The 15,976-nt window shown below is 45.1% G+C and overlaps 1 pseudogene; it reads right to left on the reverse strand.

The window, feature by feature from the left end:
- The window catches only part of LOC140002702 (kinesin-like protein KIF27), a 44,141-nt pseudogene that overhangs the window by 22,542 nt on the left and 5,623 nt on the right, over positions 1-15,976 (reverse strand).

Here is a 15,976-nt window from a genome sequence, read left to right on the forward strand (position 1 = left end):
TTAGCAGCCTGATCCACCTGCTGGTTGTTTTGATGTTCTTCAGTAGCCCGATTCTTGGGCACATGAGCATCTACGTGGCGTACTTTCACAGCTAGGTTCTCTACCCGAGCAGCAATATCTTGCCACAATGCAGCAGCCCAGATGGGTTTGCCCCTACGCTGCCAGTTGTTTTGCTTCCATTGCTGTAACCATCCCCACAGGGCATTTGCTACCATCCATGAATCGGTGTAGAGATAGAGAACTGGCCATTTTTCTCGTTCAGCAGTGTCTAAAGCCAGCTGAATGGCTTTCACTTCTGCAAACTGACTCGATTCACCTTCTCCCTCAGCAGCTTCTGCAACTCGTCGCGTAGAACTCCATACAGCAGCCTTCCATCTCCGATGCTTCCCCACAATACGACAGGACCCATCAGTGAACAGGGCATATTTCTTTTCATTCTCTGGCAACTGGTTGTACAGTGGGGCTTCTTCAGCACGACCCACCTCCTCCTCTGATGATATCCCAAAGTATTTGCCTTCTGGCCAGTCCATGATCACTTCCAATATTCCTGGGCGACTGGGGTTTCCTATTCGAGCCCGCTGAGTAATCAGTGCAACCCACTTGCTCCATGTAGCATCAGTTGCATGATGCGTAGAGGGGACCCTTCCCTTGAACATCCAGCCTAGTACCGGCAATCGGGGTGCTAGGAGGAGCTGCGCTTCAGTACCGACCACCTCCGAAGCAGATCGAACTCCTTCATATGCTGCCAATATCTCCTTTTCAGTTGGAGTATAGCGGGCCTCAGATCCTCTGTATCCCCGACTCCAAAACCCCAGGGGCCGACCTCGAGTTTCCCCAGGTTCTTTCTGCCAGAGGCTCCAGGTGGGGCCGTTCTCCCCGGCTGCAGTGTAGAGCACATTCTTTACATCTGGTCCTGTTCGAACTGGCCCAAGGGCTACTGCATGGACTATTTCCTGCTTGATTTGTTCAAAGGCTTGTCGTTGTTCAGGGCCCCATTCAAACTCATTCTTCTTACGGGTTACTTGGTAGAGCGGGTTTACAATCAGACTGTAATTTGGGATGTGCATTCTCCAAAACCCCACAACACCTAGGAAAGTCTGTGTTTCTTTTTTGTTAGTTGGTGGAGACATAGCTGTTATTTTGTTGATCACATCCATTGGGATTTGACGACGTCCATCTTGCCATTTTATTCCTAAAAACTGGATCTCTCGTGCAGGTCCTTTGACTTTATTCTGTTTTATGGCAAAACCGGCTTTCAGAAGGATTTGGACTATTTTCTTCCCTTTTTCGAAAACTTCCTCTGCTGTGTCACCCCACACAATAATGTCATCGATGTACTGCAGGTGTTCAGGAGCTTCCCCCTGCTCTAGCGCAGACTGGATCAGCCCATGGCAAATGGTAGGGCTGTGTTTCCACCCCTGGGGCAGCCTATTCCAAGTATATTGGACTCCCCTCCAAGTGAAGGCAAATTGTGGCCTGCACTCTGCTGCTAGAGGGATGGAGAAAAATGCATTAGCGATATCAATTGTGGCGTACCACTTGGCTGCCCTCGATTCAAGTTCATACTGAAGTTCCAGCATGTCCGGCACTGCAGCACTCAGTGGTGGCGTGACTTCGTTCAGGCCACGATAGTCCACTGTTAGTCTCCACTCGCCATTAGACTTTCGCACTGGCCATATGGGGCTATTGAAAGGTGAATGGGTCTTGCTGATCACTCCTTGGCTCTCCAATTGACGAATTAGCTTATGGATGGGAATCAGGGAGTCTCGGTTAGTGCGATATTGCCGCCGGTGCACAGTTGTGGTAGCGATTGGCACTTGCTGTTCTTCGACCCTCAGCAACCCCACAACAGAGGGGTCCTCTGAGAGACCAGGCAAGGTAGATAATTGTTTAATGCCCTCTGTCTCTAAGGCAGCTATACCAAAAGCCCACCGGAACCCTTTTGGGTCCTTGCAATATCCTCTTCTAAGATAGTCTATGCCAAGGATACATGGAGCATCCGGGCCAGTCACAATGCGGTGCTTTTCCCACTCATTCCCAGTCAGACTCACTTCAGCCTCCAATACAGTCAACTGCTGAGATCCTCCTGTCACTCCACAAATATAGATGGGCTCTGGTCCTTTATAGCTCGATGGCATTATAGTACATTGTGCACCGGTGTCTACTAAAGCCTTATACTTCTGTGCGCGTGATGTGCCAGGCCATCGAATCCACACAGTCCAATAAACTCGATTGTCCCTTTCCTCCCCCTGGCTGGAGGCAGGGCCCCCCTAATCCTGGTCAGAATCTTCTTCGTTTCTGTGTTTGAAGGATTGTCTGCTGGAAGTTGGAGCAGCAAACTTTTCGGAGAATCCTTTTTTCCTGATTGTTTTCTTTTGCAACTCACGTACCCGTGCCTCTAGGGTCGCGGTAGATTTTCCATCCCATTTTCTCATGTCCTCTCCATGGTCTCGTAAGTAAAACCACAGGGTGGCACGGGGTGAGTACCCACCATATCGTCTTCCTTGTGTGGGTGAACGCCTACCCCTGACAGCTGAGACACTGCTTTGTACAGGTGCGGAGGAGAATAATCTCTCTTCAAGTTGGTGAACCTTTTCAGAAAGTTTCTCCCAAGTGTTCTCTTTTGGTCGGTGGGCACTGGTTGGTTCAGGTGGGGAGGACAATAGATTCTCTTCAAGTTGGTGAACCTTTTCAGAAAGTTTCTCCACAGCTGAGACGCAGGCCTGTAAGGAAGAGGAGAGACTTTCTTCGTACTGCCGGAGTTGTTTAGCCGCTTCATCCACTGTGGGTTCCTCATCCTCTTTCCAGGCCATTATTGCCAATGAACTGGCATATGATGATGGTGCACTCCGTACAAACTTCCGCCACATGGGTCGTGTACACTTGACTTCATCTGGATCTTTGGATGTTTGTCTGAGGTCTGGATCCTCATAAATCACTTCCCGTACGGCTAATTCCCTCAGGTACTGGATTCCCTTCTCCATAGTGGTCCACTTGCCTGGTAGACATAAAATACCTTCCTTGAAGGGATACCTTTCCCTCACAGCTGAGAGGAGACGCCTCCAGAGGCTGGTGGATTGTGCTCCATCTGCAATTGCTTTGTCAATGCCGGCGTCTCGAGCAAGGGATCCCAACCGTCTGGCTTCCCTGCCGTCTAATTCCACACAATTGGCTCCAGAGTCCCAGCACCGGAGCAGCCAGGTGACAAGCTGCTCACCTATACAGCGACCAAAATCTTTTCGCACATCTCGTAGCTCGCGCTCGTTTAGGCTTCGGGTAGTTACTGTTGCTTTTTCGGCATCCTCATCTTCCTCCTCCTGAATCCTTGATGGCCCAGCGTCGTCATCATCTTCGTCATCTCTATACTTAGTTTTGGCAGAAGCCTTACCTGGATTGGCAGAAGACTCTCTGCGTTCTAAACGACTTGAATTTCTATACCATATTTTCACCTTCTCTACAGGGGCAGCTTGCACTGCTACTGCTCGTTTCTCTGACTTTGTTACAGGGTCTGGCACAGGGGTTGGAATGCCCTCTGCAGGGTCAACTTGCACTGCTACAGCTCGTTTCTCTGACCCCGTTACAGGGGTTGGAATACCCTCTGCAGGGTCAACCTGCACTGCTACAGCTCGTTTCCCTGACACGGCCACAGGAGCTGGAGCAGTTGCAGGAACCGGAGCTGTAGCGGCTACAGGAGCTGGAGCTGGAGCGGCTTCAGGAGCTGGAGCTGGAGCAGCTTCAGGAGCTGGGACTGGAGCAGTTGCAGGAACTGGGACTGGAGTAGCGGCAGGAGCTGGAGCTGGAGCGGTTGCAGGAGCTGGAGCTGGAGCGGCTGCAGGAGCTGGGATTGGAATAGCGGCAGGAGCTGGAGCTGGAGCGGCTGCAGGAACCGGAGCTGGAGCGGCTGCAGGAACCGGATCTGGAGTGGCTGCAGGAGCTGGGACTAGAGCGGCTGCAGGAACCGGATCTGGAGCGGCTGCAGGAACCGGATCTGGAGCGGCTGCCGAGTCCACCGTAGGGGTCACAGTGGCCGTTGGATCTGTCACAGGGCTTGGAGTGGCCGCAGGGTCTGTCACTAAGTTGATAGCAGTATCAATGGCAGCTCGATAGGCATGAGCCAGGCCCCAGCACGTTACAATGATTTGTGTTACTTTGGAACTGCCAGCATCATGACACCTTTTTTTCAAGCATTCTGCCAGTTTTTGAGAATTTTGCCATTGCTCAGGGGTGAATTTCCAACACACTGGGGGTGCCAACTGCTCTAGATGCCTGCCCATATCCACCCATACTCCCTGCCACCCACAACTATCCTGCCTCCGGGCAGATCTCCAGATGAGCTCCCCAAGTAGTTGTTTAACTTTAAGCAGAATCTGAAGTGCATTCATGAGGCAGAACAACAAGACTATGGTATTCCGAGTATCCCAATAATATTCAATATCTTGGAGAGCTATTTTGACAAGCTCAGGGGATAAGAGGGTGGTGAAGGAGGAAGGCAGATATTTTGAGGGAGAAGGCAGAGTGATCCAGGAGGATACAGGGGTGGTGAAGGAGAAAGGGAGAGTAATCAAGTAAGAAAAATTATCTTCCCCTTTTCCCTCCACAGACTGACTCTCTAATGGAGAAAAACAATAGGTATAATTGCTAATAGTTCCCAAGATACTGTTTCCAAAGTACAGAGTCCACGATGTTACTGAGTATGAATACCAAGTTAGAGTCATGACCAGATATCTTATCGTCTCATAAGCCATTGCTATAATACTCAGTACCATAATGATCTGAAACCAGGGCCCAGAGAGGATAAACAACACTACAGAGAGAAAATACGGAAAATAATGTACTATAATACTCAATTTGGAAAACAGGCGCAGCAGAGTTGAGATTAAAGCAATCAGCATCATGACAAGTGACTATTAAGCAGGTCTAATCCTTACACCAATTTTAGTTTAACACACTCTGATCAGATCTGCCGTTATCTCAACCTTTCGGGCCCCACGTTGGGCGCCAAAAAGGCTGTTGTGGTTTAACCCGGCCGGCAGCTAAACACCACGCAGCCGTTCGCTCACCCTCCCCCCTCCCTCTCTGGGACGGGGGAGAGAAATGGAAAGTGAAGCCCGTGAGTTGAGATAAAGACAGTTTAATAAGACAGGAAAATAATAATAACAAAATAATAATAACAATAATAATAATAATGATACAATGGTGATAATACGAAAGTAATAGTATGTACAAACAAGTGATGCACAATGCAATTGCTCACCACTCGCTGACCGATGCCCAGCCTAACCCCGAGCAGTCCGGCCCCCTCCCCCCAGCTAGCCACCCCTATATATTGTTTAGCATGACGTCAGATGGTATGGAATACCCCTTTGGCTAGTTTGGGTCACCTGTCCTGGGTCTGTCCCCTCCCAGCTCTTACTGCACCCCCAGCCTGCCCGTTGGCAGGACAGAGCAAAAGGCTGAGATGTCCTTGGCTTAGTATAAGCACTGCTCTGCAACAATTAAAGCATCGGGGTGTTATCAGCACTCTTCTCATCCTAAGCCAAAACACAGCATTCCACCAGCTACTAGGAAGAAAATTAATTCTGTGCTAACTGAAACCAGGACAGCCATGCAAAGGACAGTTTGCTGAACTTCCTTCTTGCTCAACTCCCACGCAGCCTTTTTTGCTCTGTTACCCAACTGGCAGAACTCACCAGCTAAGCACATCAAATTCAGCCTGCATGAAAATGCAACCAGATTGAAACACAAGTCTTCTGTGGTTGCAAAGAGAAGAGTTTTGGCATTTCACTCACACCCATTTGCATTGAGGGCTTGTCCATTCAGAGCTGAGAAACTTTGGAAGCTGACAAAAAGCCTTGTTGTACAGAACAGAGCAAAGGGAAGCCAAGAAAGAGAAGCAAGAGCCTGAAATCCTGCTCATTTCAGAAAGGGCACGGCAATCACGAGCACATGCTGAAAACTTACTGACTCCCCCCCCGCCCCCCCCTCCCAAAATGACACCCAAACCAGTCGCGGGAGGGGAGGGGCGGAGGAGGGGAGAGATCCCATCTCCTACTTCCTCAAACAAACACCAAGCAAAATGCCGGCTCAGCGGCGCTGTGGGGCGGCTCCCCCCAGCCCCAGCCCCGGCCCCGTCGCTCCCCGCTCCAAACCTGCTCCGGGCGGCGGGAGGCAGCCTCCGGGCGGGCTGAGGGGCCGGCGGGCCGCGCCTGGGCCGCCCGCGCTGCTGGTGACAGCACCTCGCTAGGCAACGTCCGCAACCTTCGGCGGCGCCGCCCCGCCGCGCACAGTGGCCCCCCGCAGCAGGAGGGCGCAGGCGGAGTGGGGGTTGAGGGGTGGGTGTGAGGGGACACCGGGGGGCAGCGGGGGGCAGCCCCCGGCCCCCAGGGACGCGCACAGCTCGCCCTCGAGTCCTGGGGAGGGTGGAGGGGGCCGTCTGCTTGTGGTCAAAGCAGGGGTGCGAAATGCGGCTTCCATCGCCGCGCTCGTCATGGAGGAGAGCGTCTCCTTATGGCTCCGGTGGAGCTCAGCGGTAAAGGCTGAGTTTTCCCTCAAACACAAGCGGTCTCCAAGTAGGCGAGCCACGCTCACAACTGCTCGCAGCTGCTGGCCCAGCAGCCGCCGGGAGTGCCCAGGCACACGTCCACACACAGACACATCTGTAGACACAATGCCGACAGAGCTCAAGGAGCAAAACGCGAACGGATTCTGTCCGATTTGTATATGAAAAACAACAGATAAGACCAAGTCGGTCCCATTCATGACATGGAACACTGCTTTAGCAATTTGTAAGTGCACAGAGCTTACTCCACCCTAAAGACTTGATAAACAAAGAGACATTTAGAAAGCTAAGCTGTGAAATGACTGAAACAAAAAGGTGTATTTCCAGCTTCAGTTCCCTAAAGCGTGTAAGTACTTCTCAGAAACATAAGACAGGACAATGTAAAGATGTAATCTGCGATTAAGTAGTTCTTCTTTCACAGGGAAAACCAAAACCAATGACTTTTCAGGGACAGCAAAAACTCTTGATGAGACAACAACCTTACTCACTGTTGAAAATATAATCCCTTTACATCATTGGCCTCACTCTGCTGATGTTCTCTCCTTTTTCTTCTTTTCTCTCCTTTCTTCACATTTATAGATCTACACCCTGAAGCTAGAGATTTACCAGCACGTCGGCCACTTCTGCCTTTTCCAGGCTCTGAATCAGTATCACTTTCCAGTTGTAGTAAGGCAAAACGAGACGCAATGGTAGGGACTGAACTGATTAGAGCAGATTCCACTGCCATGTCTGAAATTCTAGGGAGCTGGCTTCTTTTAATTATCAGTTTCCTGGGAAAGTAGCACAGAAGGTAGAATGAAAACATTGTTTGATCAAACAAGCAAAAATTCATATCATTAAACCACAGAAGTGGTTTTTTTTGGCTCAGAAAGCATAAGACAGGGCTGGAATTGGGGGAATGAGGGAGAAATCAAAAAGATACAGTATAATTTATTTATATTTTAACCGACTACACTGTATTACCTTAGGTAACTAAAGAAGAATTACATAAAATAAAAAAAAAAAAAAAACAACAATCTACCAAACACATTTTAGGCTAATACATTCGCTCTTGAGAGATTTCGTGGAAAAAAGGTGGCTCTACAAGAAGCTGGTCTTCATGTTCTGGGTGGAAATAGACACAATTAGAATAGAATAGAATAGAATAGAATAGAATAGAATAGAATAGAATAGAATAGAATAGAATAGAATAGAATAGAATAGAATAGAATAGAATAGAATAGAATAATTTAGTGCTTAAAAACTATTTCAGATGCCATCCCCAGAGCCTGACAAACACAATTTAAAAATGAAGTAGATAATACACATACGCAAGCTCCAGTTTGGGGTAAGCAGCCTTATCTCTTCTTTTACAAGAAGTTTAATTTTGTTTGCAATGCACTGGAGATTCAGCAAGCAGTTTTCTCCACAGGGAGGTGAACCCAGCATTTCAGCTGGTACCGTCCACAAACATCAAGTTCACCTGTTCTTAGAGCAAGACACAGAGGATACGTTGGGAGGAGACAGAACTAAGTAACACTTATGCCTTCTGTTGTTGCCTGTAGCTAAAAGCAACATGTACATCCCTGGGACACCATTCTAAAGATCAAATCATTTACCTAACATTAAAGCTAGATCCTGCGTATATCTATGTTTGTCCAACTGCAATTTTTCCATGCAGAGTTTGGTCAATTAGCAGAGTATTGAAAGTGATGATATCCATCTCTGATTACAAATTTCATAGAAAACAGACATCTAGATATGCTGACATATTATGACAGCGGTGTAGTGAGATAATACATACTTCTTGAAATTACTGTTCAAAAGGGATCTTTAGATTTTGAAACAAGTTCTTGAGTTATCTGCTTAGATAACCTACAAATCTGTTCCTTATTAAGTACTATTACAAAAGAACATGAGACTCTGCAGAAGTTTCCACAGGCTCTCTTTACCACTTAACTCCAGAATTTCTCCAGTCCAAAATTGTATAGGTGCTCCATATATACTCAGATATGTCAACATGCAACAATAGCATGGCAGAGACCATTCCCCAAAATAATGATTTAAAAGGAATATGTCATTTCACTTTTCAGAGATGAAAGAACCATGCTCTACTCTTAAGTTTACAGGAGACAAAAAGGTTATAGAAAAGAGCATTCTCGTCACACAAAGTTACTCAACTCCATTTCTCTCAAAAGAAGAGAAAATGAAGCTGGTCATCTTAGGAGAAAACGGCCATTGAGCTGTGAATCTACTTGATGCTGATATTCAGATTAGCTGATCAGACCACAACTATGTATCTAGAAAATACAGGTCAATCATATCTACATCATAAGTAATTCATATTTGTCACTCTTTAAATGACAGAACAGGATACATTTGGATTTTTGTGCAGACAAGACTGTGCACATATGCACACATGTGCATACATTGACAAATATTTTAATGCTAAATAACTATATAGTTAACCAGCTGAGGAAATTAGTTAAAGTTGAGAGACTTCATGCTCTTACTAGCTGGACACAAAATATGTTGAAACTTGAAGCTCAGAGAAAAGATTACAGGTGCATCTTTACAGCAAGAAAAAGCACCAGATAAAAGTGCTCAGTCATGTTCCACAAGAACTTATGATGCTGGATGTTGCTCTAAAGCAGACAACACTCAAAGTTTTGTCTGCAGACTCCCTGCTGTGCTTGGCTTAAGAAAAAAAAAAAAAGAACTATAGTATGACTCTTCAGTAAAAGCCTGGAATTTCTAGTCTCTCTCTACTGTGGTGTATTTATAGTTAATGTAAACAGTACAACGGCACAACAGTCTTTATTTGTACAGTGGCAGCAGTGGCTAATGCTGCCAAATCCTTCTTTTTGCACATACAATCTGAAAACAATTACACGTAGCTGAACCTCTACACAGGTACATAAAGTGGCTGCAAACTCCCTTCTTTCGTCTATAAATACACCAATATAAATACACCAGTAAGTATACCTTTGCTGTCTTATCGTAGTTGGCATGCAATTAAGAGCCCAGCTGACAAGTACATTTAACAAGTACTACCCATGGAATTCTGCTGTTCCAATTCACTGAAATACTATAGTGACAACATGATATCAATTTACAAAACCTTATTCCTGAATTCGGTGTTTCTACATCATCATCATCATAATGGATGGCAATGAGTTTATAAAGTGAATTGCAAATACATGAGATTGCAGGTTATTTTCTAGTTGAGTCGCAGATAGTTGTTAACATTGCTAATTCAGTTGGTAGGACATTTCAATACTATTCATATTACAGCAGGATCAAATTATCCCACTTCTGCAACACCTAAAGACGGATCCAGTGATTCACCAAGGCCTACCACCATGCCAGGCTTCATATTTTAGCACCACACCTACAATTCTGGCAGACCCATTTTATTAAGCACCTAGCACTTCAGTTTCAAAGTATGGCTCCCATTCCCCCCTCCCTGAAAAAACAATGGGCTGATACCTCAAAAGCTTTCAGCTAATTAGAGGTGCTTGCTAGCACCCTTTCAGAGGCTGGTATAGTTCCCCCCACCTCAGGAATTATGAGCAGTGTTATTCTGTATTGCTATAGAAATAACCAGCCGTAGAAAATTAAAAACACACTGGTGTAATTGAGCTTGAGGCTGTGTTTAAGGAAGCTTTTTGATCACAGAAAGAAAGTGTTCAAATATGATTCAAAGATCGAAGCCGAAATTCCTTTAAGTGGTATAGTCTTTATTGCAGCGCTGGATGATGCACAGGGGATCTCTCCACCTATCGTGCATACCCAAGGCGGAAAGCAGTCTTGAATTTATACAATCAATCTCTCAATATTCTACAAGTGCCTATACATATTCCTTACCTATCCCCGCCTTCCCTCGCTTCTCATGCTAATTAGCCTTTTGGCACCTTGCACCTGCGTAGAGCCTCCCAAGAATTGTGGGCAGGGGTCTTTGGGAGGAAGACCCCGAGTCTTCCTCACAGTGTACTTTTCACCTTTGGTCAGGAATCTGCTGAGTTGGCATGTTTCTTAATTGCAAGCGCTGGTTGTTGCTAATTCTTCCATTTGTTGTATCTTTATAATGAATTCCAATGTCCAGTTTTGAGATTTATAGTCCTTCCATTTGTTTCTCTGTCTGTCTACCGCTTCCTTATCATGAGTTGCAGCGTCTTGTTTCGAGATATACAGTCCTTGTCTGGGGATTGTCCTTGCCTCCCCAATGCCTCCCCAATGCCTCCTTAATCAAATACCACAAGGAGTTTCATAATTCCACAGATCAAACTATGACCTGAAGCATCATTTCAACTTCTACAGTAGTTTTCAAGGAAGAGTTTTGAAGTGCGGTAAAATATTGGAAGTAAATAACAGCCTGTTGCCCAAACCCTATTTATCTGAAAACAATATTCCCTACTACATAGGCTACAGGAAAAATCCGCATGAAGGTAAAAGGAAGCAAAGCCTGCTAGCAAGTATTTGAAATTGTTTCCATTTGTGTTATGTATTAGCAAGAGCCATAGTCTTGAGAGAAGGCTTTCACTAATGTGTCAAGGAAGTAAGTAACCCCGTTACAAAAAGATCCCTCAATAATCCAACTTGCAACACCATCATGGCATGGATTGACAGCTCCCATAAATGACCCAGTTCCCAAACGTTCTGATCTGCATATCACTAGCAGGCTGTTAGTGCAACTCTCTGTGCAGTCTGCTCCAAGCAGTAAGAGTTGTGAACACAGCTCCTGCAGCCAAAAGTACCTGTTACTCAGATTCATGCATCACCAACAGAAGATGAGCATTATATACATGTACCATATAATTTTAAGGCAACATTATAGCAATGGTTATTTCTAGCAAGTAGTAATTTATTTATTTATTTATTTAGTGCTTTACTCATTTGTAGGTCATGCTTTTCTACAAACCATGTCAGAATACGTGAATGGATTATTTCAGATTTTTATATTAAAACAACAGATAAGACCAAGTCGGTCCTACTAATGACATGGAACACTGCTTTAGCATGTCTGATGCAGCAATTTGTAAGTACACAGAGCTTACTCCACCCTAAAGACTTGATAAACAAAGAGACATTTAGAAAGCTAAACTGTGAAATGACTGAAACAAAAGGGTGTATTTCTAGCTTCAGTTCCCTAAAGCATTTAAGTACTTCTCAGAAACAGAAGACAGGACAATGCCCTGAAGAGCTTCAGTCTAGTTTTAGACATGATGTAACAAAGCAAACTATGATAAAAGTAACATATCCAGTGTTTCAGTAACACCGAATCCCTTTTCTATGTTACCCACCTTAACCCACACTGCAGGTCAAATAGCTCTACTGTAAGCACTGCTGTAAGCCCCCAACACACATGTTAAGAGGAGCGTAATGCACACCCAGAAACTCAGTTGGAGCATCAGCAGCTTCCTGGTCTGCGTACAGCTTTGTATACATGCATGAATTTACAGTTAACTGGCAAATGTTCAAACACCACAAAGAAATGAGCAGCACATCACAATTTAGGACTCTAGGCTGACGTTAGGAGCAGACTTTCAAGCATTTGTGGAATAACCACATAGCTTTAAATACGGTGATCTACTGTTTCAAGGAAAATACGCTGAATAGCCCAAAAACACAACTCAGTTCCTCTTGAACCACTTCCATCTTCAACTAAACTAATAAAGCCACAGATTTCCAAGAACTTTGAAAAGAGCATCTTCCCACACGCTGTCTCCTTGTGTCTATTACTAACATGCTTATTTGCCACCATCTATCATCGAAACACGTGCTCAGCTAACACCTAAAGTACTGACTGTACTAACTCACCACTGTGTCTCTTATTTTTTTCCTTCATCTTCTGAGATTTGATTTCCTCAAGTGTTTTTATTCCAAAATTCAGATTTCCCTCTGAAAATAGGAAACAGTTCATGAGACTGGCTTAGAGGCACTCACTGAGGACCACAGCTCCTCAGGCTTCTTAGCGCTCAGCAACTTTCTGAAGTATTTAGAATAAAGCCTGTCAACACTCCTCACAAGTGAAAGAGCCAGAGAACCAAGGGCATTTTGCCCCTCCTTTCATCCTTCAGGCTTAAAAATGTAGTTTTAATTTTAATCCATTTACACGATATTAGATCCCTCTATCGTTAGATATGGCTTATCAACAGTGGTTGCAAGGCTGCACATGCAGCCATTTCAACTCCATGCTGTGGCCCTGTTTTGTTCTCCAAAAGTAAAGAAAAGGAGTTCACCTTTCTGACCCAATTGGCACATGATGGTATTCATGGCAGAAATGAGATCATGGAAATAACCGAGTCCATTCAGCACCCCTACATTTTGTTGTGTTTTTACACCACACTGCTTTTGAGTTAACTGTCAAGTTCTTCTGATTTATCCTACTAAGGTGCTGGAATACCTTGTTTAGTAGCAGTAGAACTGCCTTTGCGAGTGGAAATCACCTGTAATCCATTTTTGCCTTCCACAGCTGGTTGCTGGACAGGAGTTTTAGTTTCTTCTTCCTCAGAAAGTTGGTCTGAAGGGGAAAAATCTATTCAGTTATGCATAGACCAGATTGTTCATGATTAAGTAGCTCATGCAGTGACACTTCAGCCCATGCTTCATATAAAAAACTTTGTTGCTCTTTTGTTTTGTTTTGTTTTTTAAAGAGCTACATTGACCTGATGAACTCCTAAGTAGAATACACTAGGACAAAACATCTAGGACTCTAGATTCTCTCTGCAGCTTTAACTACTACACAACACATTGCTCTTCAGACAGAAAAAAGAAATTTCCTTCCTAGTTTCACATAGAACTTTACACAACAGACCAGCTAAAGCCAGGAGTGGTTCTAAGCTTTCCTCCAACGTTTCAGGTTCTGTCCACTGACTGCCGGACAAAGCCACCAGTGACCTGGCCACACTGCCTGCCCTATCGCTAGTCAGACCTCAGGTCATCTGTGATTTCTACATTCCTTTACAGCACAGATTCCTTCAAGAACCAAAGATTTACACAATCATTTACAGCACAAATTCCTTCCAAGAACCAAAACATGCTCACCATCATCATCTTCATCATCATCTGCAGCATTGATTACAACTGGAGGGTGTGTAGGGCTTGGGACATTTTCAGAGTTTTCCACTTTCATCACCCCCTTAGCTGTGGAGAGGGATTTGACTGGACAGAAAGTTTGTTTTGCTGCAGTGACATCTGAGCCACTTTCAAATCATCGTCCGCGGACTCAGGCGGACTTGGCAGTGTAGCTAGAGGAAGAGGATGATCATCGGTAATATGGCAGTTTAAAACTTTGACCACAATTTAGCAAAGAGGTGGTAGGAAAGGCAGATAACCCGCACAGACAATGAATTCATCATCTCCTTTTGCCCATCCCATCACTGTTTACACCGTCAACAAAGACTTCCCTTCGAACAACAACACATCTCCCTACCACCCAGCAAAAGATGAAACAACAGGAAGCAAACTGCAAGGCAAACATCACACAAAGCCAAGAGAAGCTGAGCACGAAAGCAGAAAACAAACACCAGCAGTACACTCCGTGCAGTACACCTATGACTGCAGACCTTTTCCTGTACTCACAAATGAACAGTTACCTGATGCCCCCTACAGGATTGGCACCCACTAAGTAATACTCCAAATTAAGTCTTCAGCACTTCAAGAAAAAGGACCTAAACTCACTCTTGCTTGGTGGGAAGAATTGTCCATCGATGTAACGTCCCTTTGCATGATGAAAAGCACAGTTGGCTTTCTGACAGCCTCCCGGCTGCTTCTCCCAGTAGCAAGGAATCTCACTGCACTTTTTCTGAAGACAGAAAGAAAGAAAAGCTCGTGATAACATGCACCTGAGGCTTGCAAAGAGATGCGCAGCTCCAGATCATGACAGCTGTCACAACACAGTGCTGAAACATCATTCCAAAGGTCAGTTTCTCAGTTAAGTGGAGTATTTCTGGGCATATTCACAAAGTTTGCATAAGCTGGAACCACTATGCACATTTAGATTTGTCATCATTCAGTTAGAGAAGACAGGCACTCTCAGACACCAGTTGAGGGTGGGTTAAACTAATACACCTAGGATTATACTAGCATTATTCAGAGGGAAAAAGAACATCTGAAATTGCCTAGGTTAACCCTGTCTAGAACTACTTCTTGGAGACTTAGTTCTTCTGCACCTTTAACTTTCCCCACTTCCTACCCCAGGCAGCGAGAACAGCGTTATCGGAAGGACTGTGGGTCAGAAGAGACCTGAGAGTTCATTATCAAGCCTGCTCCCATGACGATAGAACAGCCTGTTTATTACCCCCCTGCTCCAGCAGGTTTTAGCAGTCTATTTAACAGCTATTCTGCATCTGTTGAGAAAACTGTCAGCATCTAATAAAAATATATATATCTTGCTAAGACATACCTAAGGCATTGATTTTATTTTCCTCTGCTTCCTCCCACCCCCTCTCTTGGTAACAGAAACCAGTATGATTTTGAAGCAAACAAATCTATCCTGCAAAAGCACAATCAGTACACCTACGGCACTGAAAAATGCTTTTGTTGATTGATTTTGAGAACACATCGTTAGGCACTCACGTCAATTTCCATGTGTCTGAATCGGCAGACGTTCCTGAAACAACGACCCTCCTGCCACAGCTTGCAGACCGTCTCATTGCCCAGAGCAGCTTCGCAGTGGCGGTAGGCACATTTGTCTCCCTGGAACCAAAAGGAAACCAACGAGGAAAATAGAGTACAGCCTCAAAAATGGCCATGCTGCTGCCTAATGTTGCTACAACTGAATTCAGAATCTATCTGGTTCTCAAGTTAACCAAAGACCAGCGTGCTTCCTCCTCCTAATCTACTCCTTCCTGAAAAAAAATGGGGAAAAAAAAGCAAAGCAAAGGAAAGCCAGCCATACCTTGGTACAGGTAGAATAGAAATAGAAGTAGCAATCGTCTCCTTGTTTAGACATGCCGACGAGTTCTGCTAACAAGCTCGGCTTCTCTCCACAGGGCCTTCCTCTGCTCTTGGAGAGAGCTGTCTTCACCCTTGCTTGGGCTGAAAGTCTTCTACTGGCTTGTGAGCAGGGAAATCTTCTTTTGAAAAGTAACCCTAAAGAAAGTAACAAGTGAAAAATAATGAGGAACCAACATTTTTCCAGCTTTCTTCAGTTCATCAAATCAAGTTATCAGTCTCTCGAAGAGAGCAAAGCCTTGAAATCAGCTGCTACATGAACTAACTAAATATGAAAGTTCCGTAAAGCTGCCAGGAGCTTTGTCAGCAAGCGTTCTCTTCCACATCCTCAATAAGATGACTTGGAGCACATCTGGAAGCCTGAAAACGGAGTCACTCCTTAAAAAACCACCTGATCATACATGCAAGTCAATAATCAACTCTGGCTACAAATAACTTCTCTAGAACACAGTTAGGACGCATTAAACAGCACGTTCCAGG

The sequence above is a fragment of the Anas platyrhynchos genome, chromosome 5 (assembly GCF_047663525.1).
Source record: "Anas platyrhynchos isolate ZD024472 breed Pekin duck chromosome 5, IASCAAS_PekinDuck_T2T, whole genome shotgun sequence".
Lineage (NCBI taxonomy): Eukaryota > Metazoa > Chordata > Aves > Anseriformes > Anatidae > Anas > Anas platyrhynchos.